We start from the raw sequence: 21,680 nt of genomic DNA, 5'->3' as shown, positions 1-21,680 counted from the left end.
GTTTTTATCCACTTCATTGAATCCACTGAAAGACAGAAATAGCTGTTGCTTTATTTTTTGTTAGTGAGAATGCCCAATTTCTTTGCCATTCCAAAGACTTTGTCCATGTAAGTCATAATAATAGGAATGGTCCAGCTTCCAACAACTTGTTGCCATGAGAATGAGAGGATTTCTTTAAGTATTCTCACTTATAGACTCAAGGGCCAGACAGAAATCCTAGCTTGCAGCTGAGCCAAGAGAACAATAGGTAAATCGATAGTCACTGAGCCTTTAGTAGTGGTATGAGAATAGACAACAGAGAAAAAAACTGATACCATTCTCATCATCATGACTAGCTACGCAGAACACGGATCTCATCTATAAATTGAGATCTAAAGTAATGTCTGGTGTTAGGAGCTTCTGCTTCTGTCAAAAAATGATTTATATAAATGCACATAATGATTCCTCTAATATCTAGGAGAAAAATACAAAGACATTACATTTCCCCCACCCATTTCTTTGTCTTGCTATAACAATTGTTCTGCCTCAGGAGTGCTGCTAAATATACTTCAGATATGGCATAGCCACAAGTATGTAGGATGGAGTTTGACTTTGGCACATCATCACAATTTTATCTTTTCTTCTTATTGTTGTAAGATTCTCTGTTAAAGGGAAAAGAAGATCAACAAGTTTATTTTTGTCTCACCCTAGTTTTCAAAGCATGTAATGCCAGTGATCTAAATCTAAAATGAAGAGTACATTTCTGTTATTAATGTTATGGTTGTAGTATTTCCTCTACAACACAAAAAAAGCCCATATGCTACTGTGCTATGATAAAACAATAACAAGAAGAAAATTTTAAAGTCACATCTCTCTCTTCTACTTTATTTTATTTTTAAAAAATTTTAAGATTTTTTTCTTTTTAATTTATATGACACAGAGAGAGCACAAGCTGGGGGAGTAGCAGGCAGAGGGAGAGGGAGAAGCAGGCTCCCCACTGAATAGGCTTCTCCTCACTGAACAGGGAGCCTGACCGAGGGCTCGATCCCAGGATCCTGGGACCATGACCAAGCCAAAGGCAATTGCTGAACTGACTGAGCTACACAGGTGCCACTCCTCTACTTTCCTTTACATTGTCTGCAATTAATTTCAAATTATCCAGGCACATTATCCTAAACCAAACCTCCAGAAATACTACCATCAATATTCTATCATCATCTAATTTAATGGTTTTAATAAGAATGATTTCGCCAATTTCATTATATGGATAAATTCACTAAGTATGTACAGGTAAGTATGTACACTAAGTATGTACAGGTAATGTAAGTATTTTGACCTGGGTTCCAAAGGCATTTAAGAAAAACTCATGGGACTTGCATTTAGTCTATTTCTTAGCTACAATCAAAGCATATTTTCCCAAATTGCTAATAATTCTCCCAATATCACAGCAGCTAAGGACTAGGAGTGCTAGTGTCAGCTCAGGAACTGGGAGAAAGTAGTCTGAGCTAAAGCTAAAAATATCCTAGAGATATTGATACTATTTGCTTAGTACAAAATGGTATCATTCCCAAAAAAACATATTCAACTAGAGGCTTATTTCATTGAGGTCAAACTTCATACTTTTCTTTATAGGAAGAAACATTGAGGATATGCAATTAGAGGAAGAGCTAGAGGGAAAAAAATCAATGTGGAACTTTGGTGCTAGAAATATAAACTTCAAAAGATAAAAAAAAAAAACTATAGCACTATAGACAAAAACATAATCACAGCATTCAATCAAAAAGGTTGAGTTCTTATTTTCCATATGAATATATTAGAATATCATGCATTTCTGTAATTCTGATTTTATGTGAGAAGCTTTTCAAAAAATATTTATATCTTTATTTGAGAAAGAGAAAGTGTGAGAGCATGGAGAGGGCAGAGGGACAGAAACTCAAGCCGACTCCCAGCTAAGCATGGAGCCCAGCACCAGGCTAGGTCCCACTAGCCTAAGATCGTGACCTGAGCCAAAATCAAGAGTCAGATGTTGAACCAACGTTGATCCTGGGATCAAACAGACACCCTCTGTTTTTTAATGAGGTTAGCAGATAAAGCTCTTTACCTGGTTTCCTACTTGGTAGCTAATTTACACTATCAATAAAGAGTAACATTTTAATCTTTAGTGGAATAGTAATTACTAATATTTAAACCTCATAATACTCTTCAAGGTCTATACTATAATAGATTCATTAAATAAGAGTACAAAAGTTAAGCAACTCCTACTTGTAAGGGACCACACTGAGATTTAAATCCAGGTTAGTTTGATTCTTAGAACAAGGAGAATTCTGACTGTAATAGGCTCTGATCTTCAAATAGCTTCATGAATAAACAAAAATGTACACAAGAAATCATAAATATACCAGGTAACAATATGTAATATTATGTAACAATAAAGAGCTATTGAAATGTAAAGCCATTGTATAGATCTTAAAATTGATTGAACTGTAAAGCCATGATGTAGAACTTAAACATAATATACAAATAAATCTATACAGAGACATTAAATATTATATCTTTGTCAAGTGATCATAAAGGTGGGAGAAATTAACCTGAGCTGATGAAATAATGAAGAATGAGTGGTGTAAGGAGTGTAATTGCAGGAAAAAAGTTAAGCCTTAGGAAGTGGTTGGATGCATTTGGGAAGAGACATAAAGGGTAATGATGAGCACATGATGAGTATCTTAAAAAGTAGAAGTCCTGATTTCTAAGATTTGCCAGTTACATGCTCCTGTACAAGCTATAAAATGATGAAAAGGTACATTTAAAGAATATTCAGAATTTAACCCAACCGCTTCCTTCTACAGATGGAAAAACTGAGGTCCATGAAAGTTAAGGACTTCTCTATTTCCTGAAATCCTCACTAATTATCTATAGAGCTACTGGGCTCAGTTTACATGTCTATAAAATAGGGAGAAAGTTCTATTTCTCCCTAAAACTAGACAAGTTTATCACTTGTCTAGTTTTAATGCTAAAACTTGTCTAGTTTTAATGCTAAGCCTTAACAATTTTTTTTAAAATAGCTTGTGAATCTTGTAGAGTATACTTGTCACACTGTACAATTACTGTTTCTTCTATGAGGAGAACTTGTTATCTCTCTTACAGCACAGAATATTCCTTCAGGAGACAGAGGCTCTTCTTTCCTATTTAGTACCTGAAAGTCTGCATGGATGAATGAAGTTGATGAAACAAGGTAAATGACTTTAAATAGTAAAGACTTAATAAATACTACATTTTTGAAAATTATATTTTTCAACGTAATGAGATGCCATTTATCATCCTACACCTTAGTATAGTAAGAAAAAAAATTAAAGATTTTATTTATTTATTCATGAACAGAGAGAGAGGAAAAGACATAGGCAGAGAGAGAAGTGGGCTCCCTGCAGGGAGCACGATGTGGGACTCAATTCCAGGACCCCGGGATCACACCCTGAGCCAAAGGCAGATGCTCAACTGCTGAGCCACCCAGGTGTCCTAGTATAGTAAGAAAATTTGATTTTCTTTATTTTCTTAAAATTGGATTAAAGAAAAACTTCTTTAAGTACTATTAATCTATTTTCTTACCATGAAAACTTTTAGACAATTAAGACCATAATTCATATAAAATTGATTTTGTGGGCAGCCTGGGTGGCTGAGCGGTTTAGCGCTGCCTTCAGCCCAGGGTGTGATACTGGAGACCCAGGATCGAGTCCCACGTCGGGCTCCCTGCAGGGAGCCTGCTTCTTCCTCTGCCTGTGTCTCTGCCTCTCTTTCTCTCTGTGTCTCTGATGAATAAATAAATAAAATCTTTAAAAAAAATGATTTTAAACCTTTAGCTTATTTGAGATTTTTTCATATACTTAGTTGCATATAGGTAGGCATTAAAATTGGTAACCTGTCAAATTTAAAACTTACAGAAGTTGGGGACGCCTGGGTGGCTCAGTGGTTGAGCATCCGCTTTTGGCCCAGGGCGTGATCCTGGAATCCCAGGATTGAGTCCCTCATTGGGCTCCCTGCATGGAGCCTGCTTCTCTCTCTGCCTGAGTCTCTGCTTCTCTCTGTGTCTCTCATGAATAAATAAAATAAATAAAATCTTTAAAATAAATAAATAAATAGATAAATAAACAAATACACAAATAAACAAACAAACAAACAAATAAATAAAATAAAACTTACGGAAGTTTACTAGAATAAATGACAAAAGATTGTGGCCCGTAGAGAGACAGACACACGCAGACACAAACACAAACCTAAACAAAAATATATTCCAACACTACAAAATATTTACTTTGAGTTTGGATCTGTTATTAGTGTATTTAATTAACTAATTATTTAGCAATATCTTGTTCTATCATTTTGTTTAATATTTTAATGACATTCTATTTAACATTCTGAAGCATAACAATGTAGATAAACTCCAGCATCATTTACCGACGCACACTTGTTCTTTCCCACTAATAGGAAGTTACAGTTTTCTTTTAATTCTAGAATTTAGAAGCAAATGCCTTGAACCCTACTCTCCTAAAAGGAAAAAGAAGTAAAGAGTACTTAACCGTGATTGAATCAGACAGTTTGTACAAAATCATGGGAAATGTGCATTCTAAAGAGGCAGATAATTGTACAAGCATATTGCATAGAATACATAAGTGGAGCCCTGGAGGTCAAAAAGTAGAAGCAAAGCAATTAAGCTAAGTATCCACTAAATTGTTTTTCATTGTCTAATTGAAAAGTGATCACAAGGAATCAGAAAGGTTTAAATTGAAAAGGTTTTTAGTTGAAATCTGACCTTAAGCCAATGTTATTTAATTAAATATGGCAAATAATGTATTCAGAAAGGAACTTTTCTAGAAATTCAAAATTCCACTGAGGTAATATATTTGGATCCTTTCCGAGTTCTTTCACTATTATTCAAGCATATTTTCCAGCTTTTAGTTAATGAAAGGAGCAAACTTATTTATACCAAATGTGAACATTATGAATTTATTTGTAAATCTTATCTTAATCACTATGTTTCCAGTGAAATAGACTCATCCATTCATTCACTGCTTTTGATAGTAATTTAGATCATTTAAGGTAAACATGAAGCATTGGCCTATGTAAATTCATCCATTCACTCATTACTTTTAGTGAATAATTGATAACGTTTAAAGGAAACTGAGTATTCACCCAAATCCTACAAGATTAATAGTCCCTTAAGCTAAAAGACATCACAAGCAATCAAAGCTACTTATTACTTCATATTCTTGGTTAAACTTGATTCTTACGTTGATCCAGTATAATAATTTTAGAGTTTAGACCCTACTAAAATAAAAAAGAGAAAGAAAAGGAAAATAAAGTTGTTCTTTGAGGGATCTATTCAGACAACTAAACCCCATACTTTGCCCTTCTGCCAACCATTCTTTTCAGGTACCAGAACAACCCTTAAAATACAGACGTAGAAGATCAAGAGGCACCATGCATGGCTTCATCAAAGGCAGCATGTGTTCAAACTCAGCTTCTCCCTAGGCCTAAATGCATTCCCTTTATGAAGCTACAACTTTCAAATTGGTTTTAAAGGGACTATTCTGTCTTTGAATAAATGGAGTAGGGCAGAGAAGAGTAGTTTCTGTTGCTCCAGTTCTTTTAGGCTCTAATTCTTTGCAAGCTTAAGACCAGGCCAGCGACTGCTAGATTGTGAGGTGTCTGGCTACAAACAGAAGATGAGCCTCCTAGGCCCTAAGCAATGAACCTTCTCTCACAAACATACACCCTACACAGATTGTGCTCTCTCAGTGTTTCTAGAATAATTCCATGAGGCCCTATTAAGAGTTTGCTTAATCAGAGAAAATATCAAAGCGTTTAATTGTTTGCAATTCTTCTGAAGTTGCAGAAACCAACAGCCAATTAGTACTCAAACTCCTCTTTTCAGATGAAAAACTAATCTGTTTTTAATAGAAACTTTTCCTACTCATTTTTTTTTCCTGAAAACATACTTTGCAACCCAATCACATTTAGAATACAGTGAAACAGAATATAAAATGATATTTTTCTGCAAACTATCATCTTTTCTGGTTCATTTTCAAGATCTTTGATATTTACATATGACCTTTCCATTTTTATTAACAGTTTATTGGATTTTTGCATTCCAGCCAGCAGAAGAGAAAGGTAATTTACAGAAAGATTTGACAGTTATACACACAGCTATAAACTTCAGTCCATTAACTTATTTCTCATGTAACCTTTAGTCAATTCTACCAAAACAGCCATATAAGCACATGCCTTTTCCTTTATGTTAAAAAGCTCTCATTATAGAGCCCTATTTATAGAATGCCAAATGAAAGGAAAATCATTCTATCATGTCTCTTTATGGCTTACAGATGTTTACAGCTCTTATTTTTTAGGGCACAAAAGTAAAAGTCAAAGATTTTTTTGTGTGTGTGTTGCTTAGATTTCTATTGGATGTGAATGGATATTAATTTTATACTTTTTCCTTGATTAACTTATAATTATAGATTTGATAATGGCAATATCGTTTTAATAGATCTACTTTAAATAGTGGCTTAGAATATTTTCATGTAATTCATTGTATTGTCTGAAGCAACACATAATACCATTTCTATGCAAAATATGGGAAATGATTTGTGTTAAAATGATATTTGAACCTTAAAGTTTGCTAAGGCATTTCTTTAAAATGAAACAATTTTGGTAGCTTCTTGAAAACCTGAAGCTGATAGACTTTTGCATAAATAAAAGGACATGACTGAATTGAAGAAAAGTGGAAATGTCGTGTATTATTCGTTCTTTAGCACGGAATGGATTGTTTCTAATTTAATATTAATATTTAAATGCATGACACGGCAATCTAAATGGATTTTTTATTCCATTATGCCCAGAGTAGTTTCTTTTTGAAAAACAAAACAGCAAAACATTAAATGTAAGTAGTGAAGTATAAAAAAAAAAAGGAATTAGAACAGAAGAAAGTATCTTTTTACATGAATTTTGTTTCATTTGCAAAATGCAGTAATTTAGTGACTTCTCCAATGCAATTTCACTGTAGAAAAAAATAGAAAAACAAAAATATAAAAATTATGAAAATATATAAGATGTAGAAATAGAATTAATCATCACAGAGGCCTATAAATCTCAATTTCTCTCCTTACCTTCTGTAGGTAGGAAGGAAGAAATAAGTGAAATATATTGATGAAATTTGAAAATTAGTAAAGTAGTCCAATTAGGGCCAATTGAGCTATGCAAGCATGATACTGGGAATGTGAACCCTGAGATATTATTAGTGCTTATACCTTGTTGATGGATTTCTACAAGGCCCATAAAGTGGGTATGAAATGCATAAGATCAAGAAATCCAAGGCTTTCTAGAATTCTTAGGACATCCGATTCCTATTTATATATTTATCTGTATGTTATAGAGTTGTAAAGGAGGAAGCATATTAGATTGTCATATTCTTGTGTTATATATTAAACAATAATGCCAGCTGACCTTAGGAAACAGAAGTGAGAGACAAATTTACTAAAAAATAGTGTTTTACTGTACTTCATCTCCTTTATTTCTGCTTAGCCTCTTAAGGAAATGGAAAAGTTCCATAGTGCCATCTGGTGTGAATTAAGGGAACAGCTTCCTTCAAGCAGCATCTACTAGAATATTCCTTTAAGCAATAAATCAGACTGCTAAAGAAAAGTAATTATTGACACACAAAATGCATGTAACCAATCTGATTAGAACATATATGTTTTGTCCAGTTCACCTTATTATCTTTCTTCAGGGAAGTTCAACTGTAATTGTTAGGATGTATAGATTTATTAGTTCATATTTATGCCTTTTTAAACTATTTATATTTATGTAAAAACAAAAGCTGAAACTTTTATCAAGTTTCTTATTGGTGCATTTTAAAACCTTCTTCACATTTTCATTTAAATTGTCATTATTTTACTTTGCAAATAAAAAATAATATTGGTCCCAGGATTTTCCTGTCAAGTTTACATTATGTGTGTGCATGTGAATATTTATTTGAATTGCATAAGTCCGATGCAGACCTTCATGAAATGTTAGGGAGTTATGGATATTGTACTTTTCCATCATATATCTCCTGTTCATTTTATTTTATCAAATTATATATGTAATAATATATTGTATATAAATGTATCTATGCAAAGATACATAATAATATATAATCTATATAAATATATATACTATTTATAATTAATGCCTATGATTTCCATTGAAAACCTGGTATATTTTTTCTTCCATAAATAACATCACACTATGCTAAAGTTTTCTTTAATTTCTAAACTTTTACTCTTTTTACATTTTGTGTATCATACCAAACTATTTGCCCTTTATTTTTCATGTTTTCTATTGCCTCCTTAGTCATTTGAAGGCCAACACTCCCTCTTTTATATCTTCTGTCCCTTTCTTAAATTGCATACATGAATGTCCCAAGTTGTAACTGAATATGGCCTAGACAAACTCTGGAGGCTGTTTTTGAGACTAGAGTCCTGACTTCTGACTTTATTACCTGATTTTAATAGATAACACTAAAAGAGGATTCCTTAAAATCCTCTACAGCAGAAATTGAAAAAAATCATAGTTTTTTCATATTTTAAAATGGTAAAACACTATTTTCCCCCAAACATCAAACCACTAAATATTTTTGTCTGTAAACTATGGATATGCAAGTTGCAAGTCCATTACTGTTGGAGAAACTGGGCAATAATTATCTATAGTACATGCTTGTATATGTATATGTGTGTGTATCTGGGATACATCCCTAAGAAAAACAATTTTCAAACAAGTCAACAAGGGGAAGAAGATCACTTTTTAAAGGCTTATATATCCTCAAAATTAACAGTTCTCTCCGGTCAGGTTTCTGGCCAGTTACTCTTCAAAAATGGATTGAACATTGAGACTAGCATTAATCACCATTTACACTCTGTTCTCTATATAGAAAGAAATCACAATGGCCTATTTTGACATTGCTTAGGTAAATCCTATCTGAGGCTGAAAGTGTAATTGAATGCTTCTCAAAACATTAACCCTCGAAAGCCATATGGTTATTCTCTGAGGTATTACAAGGAAACTGGATCAAATACTGAATGCCTTATAAACCAATAATAACTGATTAAGACAAAGGGATACTTAAAAGGTATAAACTTGGCTTTTTTTCTTTTTTTAAAACCCCTGGAGTGATTATGAAAACCAACTAGCAAACTCTAAATAAGCGGTAAGTAGCCCCAAGTGAACAGCATATAATTATTTGTGATACATACTCAAAGGACTTGTAAGTGTTAGTAAAACCAAATATGTGAATTATATAAGTTAAGGAAAATTTCCCTAAAATACTGATTTCTAAATTATATTTTGAATAAGGAGTTAAGTGGAAGACATTACAAAGAGGTCATTCGGACTTGTTAATGGAAGAGGCACCATGAAATCCAAGTCCTGTAGATGGGAGTACATACAAAATATTAAAGAAATCTGAGAACTGCCTATTCTAATACAAAGATAATTTCAGCAGAACAATAAATGTGTTCATATGGCATTTCTCATTAGACCAATGAAGTAGTATTGGAAAGAGAAGTGATTCATTTTCCACATTTAGAAGATCTTTTTTTTTAAATTTATTTTTTATTTTATTTCTATTTTTTTATTTTTTATTTTTTTTTTTACATTTAGAAGATCTTATGTGTATTTTCAGGAAGATGAAAACATTCTGTCATCAAAGTATTTCTACATGTATGTGCTGCAATGCCACATACACATTGCATTGAGAAGCAGCATCAGGAGAAAAATCCGAAAGAGCATTGGTCACAGATGTGTGTCAGAAGAATTTGAATGCTGACTCTTGTAGCTAGAGCTATATATATATATATTTTTGTGTGTTCTGAAAGTAAGATGCAGGGGTTAATGGACCAATTTTGCCCATACCTGTTACAATAACCTCAGATATTAGAAATGACTAATCACTGTTAAGAAGCAAAGTCCTAGAGATCTTACTGTATAACAGCTAAGTCATAGCCAGTCTTAGAAAATGAAGCCTTGGAACAGTTATTTGAAGATGTTATTCGAACCGTCAATTAATATTTATATTAGTACTCATTTAAGACCATTAGGATATGCAAGTTGCAAGTTCCTGCCAAAGATGCTACTTTGGAAAATATTAAAATGTATTCAAGTACAAGGGGAATTGGCATTGATATTTTTCTGCTGAAGTTAGGTATAAAATAATTATTTCTTGGTCTACACCAATGCTATTTTAGCACAGGGAATTTTTTTTATGTGTACAAGGGAATAACAATGGCAGATAAAAGTTACTGGTTCAAGAAAAGGCTCGGAGGCATTTACATTTTTATACTAAGACCTAAAATTAAGACTATATGCTAATGCGGGAGGTTGTACTATAATTCATTTTAATGCTGAGCACACTGTAAAACTTTGTCTCCATACACAGAAAGTACTGAATAATGAGGAAACAACACTTGTGATGGGATTGGTTGTATATTTATCATTGTACTCACGAAATGAAAGTGTGCAACCTTGTTAGCAATACAGATCTGATCTGATATGAAAGATACTCATGATGCAGTACAAATTACATTCATATGTATATTAAAAACCAAAATTTGGTTCTTTGTCTTATTCGACTGATAAAATATTTGTCCTTAAGGGAAATGTAATTCAAATATTTCCATGATGAAGTACAATGCTTCTCTGCAGTTTTTTTCTGATTGGGGATATAAAGGTGACAAGTGGCAACTCTTGAAACCTAGAGAGGGTTGTGCTGTATGTTTAGAATGATCGCAAGGCTCCAGAAATATTCCACATCAGCTGGGAACGTTAAAGCAGCAAAATTCACTTCAAATGCCCATTATACAAAGATTATAAGCTGAAATGACAGCTGCCTATAGAGATTGGAAAATTTTAAACTTTTCGTCATTCTCCCCTGTTCTATCTTTCCTGAAATAATTCAAGCTGCAGTTAGCCATCCAAGCAATCATTTACATTCTTGGACTCGCTCAGCAAATGCTCCTGTATAATCAACCTAATTCCTAAGAACATTTAAAGGCATAATGATACTGAATATTTTAAACTAGATCGTAATACTGTACTGTGTTGCAATGTTATAGCACCTTTCAAATTAGATTCATGGGTCACTAAAATTCATTATTTAAAGATTAGAAGTCTCTGTCATAGATCAGCATTTTTATAAATGAGGGTATGCTATCAATCTAGACAAAGAAACTTACTTAAAAATATAGAACATTGCAAACCAAGAAGAAAGGAGTATTGGTGCTTTTAGAAATTATATCTCTCCTTCAAAATACATTTAAAGTAGTTTATCTATTAACCTTACCCCCAAAATAAAGAGTGATTTAAAAACATTTGCAGCTTTCACCATCAAGTACACATGTCATCCTCCACATGGTCAGCCAACCCTTGCTTCATCATGCCTCAAGCCTCACCTCATGCCATGCTTTCTTTCCTGCCTTTCTCTCAACTCTAGCCCTTGTAAGCTTCTCTCATCAGGTCATACCTTGTCTCTGCATCATCTTTTCTTCCTGGCTTGGAAAGCCAAACACCAAGTTCTATTTTATAAATTAGGTCTTGGTTTAAATATTATTACCCTTAAGGCTCTTCCTTTGACCCTCCCCAAACTTGGTTAAAGACCCTTCTAAAACGTACTGTTACTTAAAACTGCTATTTTGAAAACACGTATACTCATTTTTGATTCCTGCTTAGTGCTTTACAGTCACCCTTTGAAATTATTAGTAATTTTATCTTCGAATGTATATTTTATAAATAAAGTGCAATGAGAACACAGTATATATGTTACAGACTTGGAGTCTTGGCTCCTGTGAGATCCATCCTTCTGCCTCCCCTCTGTATGCAAATTGATCCTCAAGCACCCATTTCTCTGTCCCCACCCAGTAATCACTGCCATCTTCCACCCCTAGTGGGGGCTGAGATGCAGAAATGAGGAAAGTTAGTGCACAAAGTCGTAAGATTGAGCCTCAGGGGCTTGTGAAGGTCTGTACTTGCACATCAAGTATGCTATGCCCAATGGAGTGTAATGTCAAGTAGAAAATAAAAAATCCATGGCAAGTTAAGATAGATTATGAGACAAAAGTAAAAGCTTCTTTCATGCTTATTGAATAAGACATCCTCATTTTCATTTTACACTACTTTCCCAAAATTATATAGCCAGCCATGCTTATGACACTGCACCTCAAGAAATCCACATAAATAACTTACTGATCTTCAATTCTTTGCTCAAGGAAGACCTTCACACTAAGGTTTTGAATGACCACATTTCTAGGTATCAAATACCCTTCCAAACATACAACTTCAGTTCCAGAAACTCAAACTATCCCTTAATTTTTCTCCACAGCATTTGCTTTTATCTGACACATCATACAGTTTATCTATTTACTCTTATGCATCTGTTTCCCTCCACCACAAAATGAGCCTTATAAGTTAAGGGTTTAGCTAGTCCTATTTATTTGAAAATAACCATGTTCGTGAAATTTGACTATCCTGTTTGTATCAGGCAGCTTTGTACTTAACGTCTCTTTGTGTTTAACTTGGGAAAGCACTATCAATTGTGAAGGGCAGTATACCCAAGGAACAACTTTATGTCTGTCTAATCACTGGGTCCATCTATATAGTGTAGAGAAGTAAGCCTAGGCCAGATTGACATACAACAACTCACATGGAGATTATACCAGGCTCCTCCGCCGCATGTTAAACAGAATCTAAAAAACAAAACCAAAAACAAATAAACAAAAATCCTGTATCTCACTGATATATAGCAACAAATATTAAGAGAACAGGCAATTCTTTATTAAGAAAATATAAATACATCATACTTATCTGAACTACAGAATATATTTAAGATGTATATGTTGTTTAGTATATATAATGCATATACTAAACATTAAGTTAAGCATATCTATGTATATATGTGTATATGTATGTGTAAATGTTTATATATTTTACTTAAGCTATAGAGAAAAAATATTTTGGTAGTTTTAAATGAATGTGTGTTTTTGATGTTTCAGTTTTTTCTGGGATTTATAATTCTGTTGGGATAATCAGGTCTTTAGAGAGGTGAGAATGAAAACCAAGCATTATTGAATTATAAGCTGTTAAGAGAATGATTAGGAACAAAGCTATAGAACAATACACCACATTAGAAATTATAAAGTGTATTTCATCTATTAAATAATAAAAACTATTTTTAATCCACTAACTTTTTAATTTCAACTCTTTAATTCAAAATTAAAATAATAATTGAAGTGCCATTATTTATTTATTTATTTTTATTGAGGTATAATTAAAGTTTCCTTTATTGGTTTAGTAACAAAGGCACAGAAAGCTGCAGTGCATTTAGAGAACTACAAAGAGCAGCAGCACAAATAGGGAAATTCAAGAGTTTTGAGCAAGTAATAGTAAGTATTTTGGTAAGCCATCATAAGACAACACGAAAAATTGAAGTAGGAAAAGAAGGTTCACTTTAATCAATGGCTTCAACATGTATTTGCTGAACATATAGTATGTTTTCGGGTACTCTTCTATGCATCTGGAACACAACAATGAATACAGCAAGAAAAGATCCCAGCCTGAGCCATCAAACAGTGAACTGAATGAAGGAGGTGAAAGTGATTACCAGAAGAAAGCCACATTTGGAAGGAGAGTTGAAAGAAGCTAAATACACAGTACATGCATGCAAGAAATCTGCTGAACAAAACAAATTACACAACACTTCCAAAATGACTCACTGCTTTGGGGAAATACAAAATAGAACACAAAGAGGGAAAATTCACCAAAAATTGCAATCATAACAACTATGAGAAAAATGGCACTGAAAAAGAGAAACTCAGTGAAAATATTGTAATAGAATCAATCCCATGTAGCACACAAATTAGATTTCCCAGGAAGCCAGGTAGGAAAAGCCAAATGTAGACAAAGAAAATGAGGGGTCAGGATCAATCATTCATTTTAAGCAGCAGGTCTCTCTCTGGTTGTTTATTAGAATCAGTAATATCTATGTAAATATAAATATGTATACATATATACATGCACATCTATGTGCATATACGTGTGCTAACACATATATATGTACTGTATGGCAGCCACTAGAAAATATGACCCTTTAACTGCATGGCAGTGTTCCAGGGAATTTTACCAAAAAATGATTCATAAATACTTTTCTTTGAAGTTTCATTTTTAATGTATAAATATGAGACATACATTTTTTTGAATAGAATAACATGTTTTATTCCAAAATGCAGCAGTCTTCCCAAAAACAATTGTTCTGAAAATTCAGTATAAGTTGTATATTAGAATGTATTTTCCCCTTTCATGATTTCATATACTCTGAAAGTACAGATATTATTAAGTAAAGGTTCATTTTTTATGTAAAATCAGGTTACTGTATGTAAAAGAAGTGTATGTAAGCTATTTGTCAGGAGCTCAGCTGAGCTAGAGTGAGAACTGAGAGCTGAGCCACGAGAGCAGTCTATTAAAGCAATAATGAGCCAAAATGAAAGTAATATTGAAACCTATAATCACAAAAGTAATTCAAGAGACCCAAACCAGAAAAAGTATTTCTTCTGTTTCATTTCTCCCATGGAATGGCACACTAGTTAAGGGTCTGATGTATCCACACAGATTGGGATCATTGCATCTGTGTCTTACTTTGTTGAGGGAATCTGCAACAAAACTCTCTGATAGTTTTCTGGCCCCTGGGTGGTGGTTGGGAGTAAGAGAGAAGGGTTAGGAGTGGAAAAGTACTGGGTATTGAGTCAGAGTGGAAAAAATAGTTTCTTCAAGGTTTTTCCCTCCTCTTCTCATAAAGAGACTTTGGCAGAGATACTCACAGAGGCTCTGTGCCAAAGGTCCCAGATAAAGAGACCTGGGGATGCAGGTGTCTAAGCTAAGAATGCAAAAATACATAAGAGCATGACCTGCTAGAAGGTCCCGAGTCCTTGACTGCAGTTCTTTTCAGAGATTGCAGTGTATTGGCTGTGCACCAGTTTGGTGGGAGGGCAGGTTTCCTGGCTAAGGCCTGCCAAATAAAGCCTTTGTAATTGTATACAGCATGACTTGAAAAATCTCACACAAATTTTAAGCATGGGCCAGACTCATTACTCTTAAACTCAACGTGAACTATAAAAACCCAGGTCACAATTTTGTAATATGCTTAAAAATAAATAAGTAAACATGTTGGGGGAAGTTACTGTTTCTTAACAAATCATTGTGGCTAATATTTCACCCTGTAATTAGAAGAATATGTTTTACATTTTTAGGATGTAGTTTATATTTTGAAGGGGCTAGGGAGAAAGTACTTCTGTTCGTAAATCGTTCAACTGCTTATAGCAGAAATCAAGAAATCCTCTTGATTGCTCTTACTTCTCAATGTTTCATATTTAATTCATGAAACAGCATTGTAAGTTTTCATTCTTTGATATTCATTCTATTCACTGCTTGCCATTTTTTGTCACTTACCAACATATGCCAAACTAGTCATCTTTCATCTAGAGAGCTAGTAATGTCAATGGACTAATGTCCCTGCATTCACCTCTAATCTAGTATCTGCAAAATGCAAATCTGATCATGTCATCCTCCATCTCCCAAATGTTCTTAATTCCTGTATCTATCCATGGTTCTGAAAAAAAAAAAAAAAAAAACAGTCCAAAGTTCTATATGACACTCATGACATACTCACTATCTAACTCTATATGCTCATCTTTGCATCATCGTTCCTACAACTTCCTAACACACTGAATTATTTCCAGTTCCTCAGACACTGAATGCTACCTCTTATCTCAGAGCCTCTGTACATGCTATTACTCTGTACTTTCTTCAACTCCCATCTCAACTCAACTCATTCTATACAGTAGTTTATTTTCTTCACACTCCTTATCACACTGAGCATCATATATCAACTTGCTTATATGATGAAAGAAAGAGATATTCACATTTAAGAAGCCCAAAAGACAATAGATAAGAAAACTGAAGGAGGGACATCCGGTGGCTCAGTGGTTGAGCATTTGCCTTCAGCTCAGGGAGTGATCCTGGGGTCCTGGGATTGAGTCCCACATCGATCTCCCCACAGGGATCCTGCTTCACCCTCTGCCTGTGTCTCTGCCTCTCTCTCTGTGTCTCTCATGAATAAATAAATGAAATCTTTAAAAAAGGAGAAAAGAAAACTGAAAAAAATACACAATGAGACACTGTTGTAGAATGAATATATCCCATACCAATTCATACCAGTGTGATGGTATTTGGAGGTGCAGCTTTTAAGAGATGCTTATACCCTGGTAGTGTAATCTTTATTAAGTGGAAACAATATCCTTACAAAAGAGACTCCAAAGAGTTGTCTTGTCCATTCTACCATGTAAAAACACAGTGAAAAGGCACCTGTCTACGAAATAGAGAGTGGGCTCTCATCAGATCCTGAATGCATTGACACTTTTATCTTGCACTTCCCAACCACTAGGAATAAGAGAAATAAATTTGTATTGTTTATAATCCATCTAGTCCATAGCATTCTGTTATAGTAGCCTGAATGGGCTAAGACAGACACATCATAATCAAATTGTCAGAAGACATAGAGAGAATGTAGAAAACACTAAGGAAAAGCAATATACACATCAAAGGACCCCCACCCACCCACCATAAGACTATCAGTGAATTTATCAGCAAAAACCATGTAGACTAAAAGGAATTGGGATGATATACTCACAGTACTAAAAGAAAAAAAAAGTTATTGTAGAATGTTACATCTAGCATGAGAGATAAAAACTTTTCCAGACAAACAAAAGTTGAGATGACTATTTAAGTTGTCTTACAAGAAATGTTAAAGAGAGTTTTTCAAGTTGAAATGAAAGGACACTAAACAACAAAATGATAGCATAAGTTAGTATAAAACTCATTGGTATAGGTATGTAAACATGTATAGAACACTGTATTACTGTAAGGGTAGTGGGTAAATTACTTTTAATTTTAATAAAAAGTTAAAAAAAGTATTAAAATAACTATAAATTTAAACATATACTAAAATATACAAACTATTGGGGTGCCTGGGTGGCTCAGTTGGTTAAGTATCTGACTTCAGGTCAATATTTCAGGGTCCTGGGATCAAGCCCTACATTGGGCTCCTGCTTCTTCCTCTCCCTCTGGCCCTACCCCCATTCATACACCTCTCTCTCTCTCTCCCTCTCTCTCCCAAACAAATAAAAAATTTAGAAATATTTTTTTAAAATGCAAACCATAAATAATATAAATCATGACAATAACAAAGGATGAAAGGGGTAAAGTGTAGAGTTTTTGCATATGATTAAAATTGATGTCAGCTTAAAATCAGATGTTATAATTAAAATATGTTTCATGTAAGCCCTTAGGAATATATACCTATAGAAGTTATAAAAAAAGGAAAAGAAGAAGAAATCAAAGCATATGAATACAAAAGAAATCAACAAAATACAAAGAAGACATCAAGAGAGAAAAAGGCAAAAAACACCCCAAAACTACAATACTAAAGGAAACAACTAGCAACATGATTATAGTAAGTCCTTCGTTATCAGTAATTACTTATAGTAAGTCCTACATTATCAGTAATTACTCCAGAAATTTTCTGGACAGCATAGTACTAATAGTCAACAATAATATATTCAACACTTAAAATTTTAAAATGAGATATCTAATGTTACGTGTTCTTACCACAATAAAGTAAAACAATATTTTTTTAAAAACCTAGCCAGATTGTTGATGAAAAATAACTTTTGTCTCTAGAAATAGTTTCTATGTATGATTTATAAATTAAATTTTAATAAGACTTTACAACATAAAAGGAAGGTGACTGTATTTCAAAGAATGTTTTTAAAGCAAAGACATTTCTCATGTGTTCATTTTATACTTTTCATAAAAGACCAATAAAATCTTAATAAATTTAGAGTGTAAATTTTAGTTTTTATTATATCATTACTTTGTAAAGACAGAGAAATTTGGTCCAGCTCAGCACTTTACAGATACATAATAAGGTAATTTTATACTACTTTGGCTCACTGATCTGAGAACCTCATGGTGATTATTAATAAGAAGATAATTTGAAAAACCCACCAAATCATAAAGTTTGCATTTAAATTCTCAAGGTACCTAGACCATACTCTCACCTCCATTTAAGATCCTCTAACTAAGAAATATAAAGTGTTTAATAACCTTTAAATCGTCACTTTTAGAGTTCTTGTGCCTTAATATTCGCTCAAGAATTCTGTGTGTGCATGTATACATACATTCACATATATATTTGAATCTATACATATATTTTTTAACATTTGTGTATACATATCCCCTCACATATGTTTAGGTTGACATCCAAAACTTTTGTTAGAAATGTAAGTAGTTGCATATTTAATTTCTGAGGTATTAAAAATATTGAATTTAAAAATAAAACCATTACACAACTCATTTAAATACTTCAACCAAATCTAAATGTCATGGCAATTTGATATATTTAAAGGAAGATGAAAGTTGAAAGTTAAATTACTAAAACCCTGGAGCAAAATTCAGACATCCCAGTGTAGATTATGACATGTGTGACAAGAACAAGTTAGGAATGCATAGACATGAATCCAGATTCCTAGAACTGTCACACACTTCTAAGGCCTGCTATGAGTTACTTACTGAAGGTGCACTGCAAGCTAATGTCAAAGTACTATAGTTATAGACTGAATGTTTGTTTCCATACAAAATTTGTAGGTTGAAACCTAATCCTTAATGTGATGGAATTTAGAGGAGGAGCCTTTGGGAGATGAGTCCTGAAGGCTCTGTTTCAAGATTCATTAGTGCCCTTGTGTTAAAGAGGCCTCAGAGAGCTCCCTTGTCCCTTCTATCATGTGAGGATCTTGGAATTCTCAGCCTCTAAAACTGTAAGAAATAAATTTCTGTTGTTTATAAACTACCCAGTTTATGGTATTTTATTAGAGCATCCCAAATGGACTAAGACAGAAATCTGCTTGCTATGTAGTTATAGCATAAAATACTCATTCTGGATAGTAGTATGTTTATCATTTTCATTATAGTCTATGGATTAACCTATTATCAAATATTTCTTTATTAACATAGTATATTTCCTTGTAATCATACTTATTTCATTTTAATTAGGGACAGGATATCTCACCTTAAGACTCAGTCTTTATTGTTTCCATCTCTCTCTTTTAAACATTCTTCTAAATTTCCCACCCTTCAGTAAACACAATAATTAATTTCAGTCACTAGTATAAGTGTAATTTTGGCACTCTGGTCTTATAAACAGAGCTATAGTTATTAATCAGCATGACATGGTATTCTTGAAACGAGATGGTTTATAAATCCATTTATCATTCCTTACCTCTATTTTCTACACTCATTGAAGGAAAAAGATATTTCTTATCATTGTAATATTTTCCAGTGATAACGGGAGTACCTATTGGGATGAGTATAGGTGAAACAGAAACATGAAATAAGAGATTAAACTAGATGATTCTGTGGTCATTGGCTGAATTACTTTGCATTTGTGTAGGAAGGGGGGTCATGCTAGTGATTTCAAAAGAATTAATGTTCCTCCATGAATACCTTTCTTAAATCAAAAAATGGCATAAATACTAAAGGGACTAGAGTTCCAAAAATTATGAGTGGAAAGACCAATCTATGATGCAGTCAATATTTATTACAAGCAGAACATACTTTAAGATTGATGTCTACAACATTGCCCTCAAGGCTTATACTACCATTTTAACTCACTGCCTCATAAACAACATAAGGCTATTTTATGGGTGATATCAGCCATTCTTCATTCCTACTATAGATGTCCACTTGAGGAATAGGTCACCTCTCTAAAAATAGACTTCTGGTACTGTCAGCTAGAAATAAAATTATATCATCCAGGTGACAAAAATTCTCAAATAATCACTTCCTTCATAATGGTAGATTCCAGAAGCACATTATTAAAATCATATCATTTGACAAAACACACGATGAAATAGGAATGTTAAGGCATATAATCAAAATTAATTTTATTATTATTAGAACCAGTAGTTTGTTCCTTTGACAAATCAGAGTTAAATCTACAAGTACAGTCTATTAATCTAACTTTGCTTAGAAAATGAGGCATGCATCATACTTATTTAAACATAATTTATAATTATGAATTGGTGATAATATACCAATTAGGACAATTAAAGATTTTTTTTAATTTGAATAATCCATTACACTCTGAAGTTCAAATTTTAAAAGTAATTTCTTTCTGTTCAATTATGATAATTGTGAATATTTATTTGGCATTTTCAAAATATGATGTACCAACTAATAACTTTGTCTAAAAAAACCAAAAATATCACAGATTTAAAAATATCTCAGAGTAGTACTTAATACCCAACTACAGGTGAAACACATGTAATAACACAGGAAGTTCCTACAGTACATAAAATAAAGAACTATTTCAACAGTATGGTTAGCAACTGAAAAGATAATAAAAGTCTTAGAAAAAATGAATATGTTAATATTATTCATATTCCTTGAATGTAATTATAATAATTTATTAATATAATTCAGCATTGTACCCCACATATTCATTAAAGAGAATGAGCTGCTTTCATAATAACAAAACTATTTGAGATTAGGATGTTATACAACACTAAACATAATTTGTTTATAATTTTTTAATATTACAAAAATATTTTCAGAAGTTGAGACATTTAGACAACAAAACATAACTTTTGAAAAAATTAAAGATTTTATTTATTTATTTTAGGGAGAGATAGTGAGAGACTGAGCACAAGCATGAGGAGTGACAGAGGGAGAGGGAGACTCTCAAGCACACCCCACGCTGAGTGTGGAACCTGTGGCCAGGCTTGATCCCACAATGATGACTTGAGCTGCAACCAAGAGTCAGCTGCTTTCCATTTTCTTTTTATATAAATTCCATTATTAAAATGTTAAAAATTAAAATTTTTCTGTCTCTTAACTATTCTTTTATCTTTTACTCCTCTACACTAAATATGAAGATCCTAAATACTATTTAAGATTCACTAAATTTATATTTGTCTCTACTCAAAGTTTATCATTTATGTGTTTTTTAAGCAACGAGTATATTTTTTACATCAGTAAAAATATAGGAATGTATTGAAAAAATCTTTTAATCAACATATTAATCTCTATTTACATATTTATCATTAAAATGTAATTTTCACAGGTCATTATAAAATATTGCTAGCATTGTTATTGATCAAAGAGAATAATCAAATCTTAGGAATGATACCTTCATGGATTAGAGGCAGCCTGATATAATATATATCACTGTAGTGGAAAAGGATACATGTCGATGAAATTTCCAACTACAGGAAAGTTAGGATAAACACAATCCCAGCTACATATTTTGCAGAAATTTACAAAACTATTGTAAAATGCATATGGAAATGCAAGAGGCAGAAAATAGTCAAAATGATCTTGAAAAATAACAAAGCTGAAAGAATCCCACTTTCCCATTTCATAATTTACTGGATTATGTTGGCGAATGTTACACAGAAACTAATTAGAAAGAGGGCAAATATATTTAAATGATAAATTAGACAAACATCCTAACAGATGAGAGTTAATATGCAGGCACAATTTCTCATTTCATAGGAAATTAAACCTTTTCTGATTATAAT

At 32.9% G+C, this 21,680-nt stretch overlaps 1 long non-coding RNA gene across 1 annotated transcript in view; it reads right to left on the bottom strand.

Annotated features, from left to right (window-relative positions):
* Positions 1-12,697: 12,697 nt before the first annotated feature.
* Positions 12,698-21,680, bottom strand: part of LOC144291024 (uncharacterized) — a 43,750-nt gene continuing 34,767 nt past the window's right edge. Inside the window, exon 7 of the long non-coding RNA XR_013358467.1 lies at positions 12,698-12,740. This is a non-coding gene — a long non-coding RNA (uncharacterized LOC144291024). The remainder of the gene's footprint in view (positions 12,741-21,680) is intronic.

Source organism: Canis aureus, chromosome 2, assembly GCF_053574225.1.
Source record: "Canis aureus isolate CA01 chromosome 2, VMU_Caureus_v.1.0, whole genome shotgun sequence".
NCBI lineage: Eukaryota > Metazoa > Chordata > Mammalia > Carnivora > Canidae > Canis > Canis aureus.
Note: the sequence above shows the minus strand (reverse complement) of the source record. Positions and strands in the feature narration are given on the sequence as shown.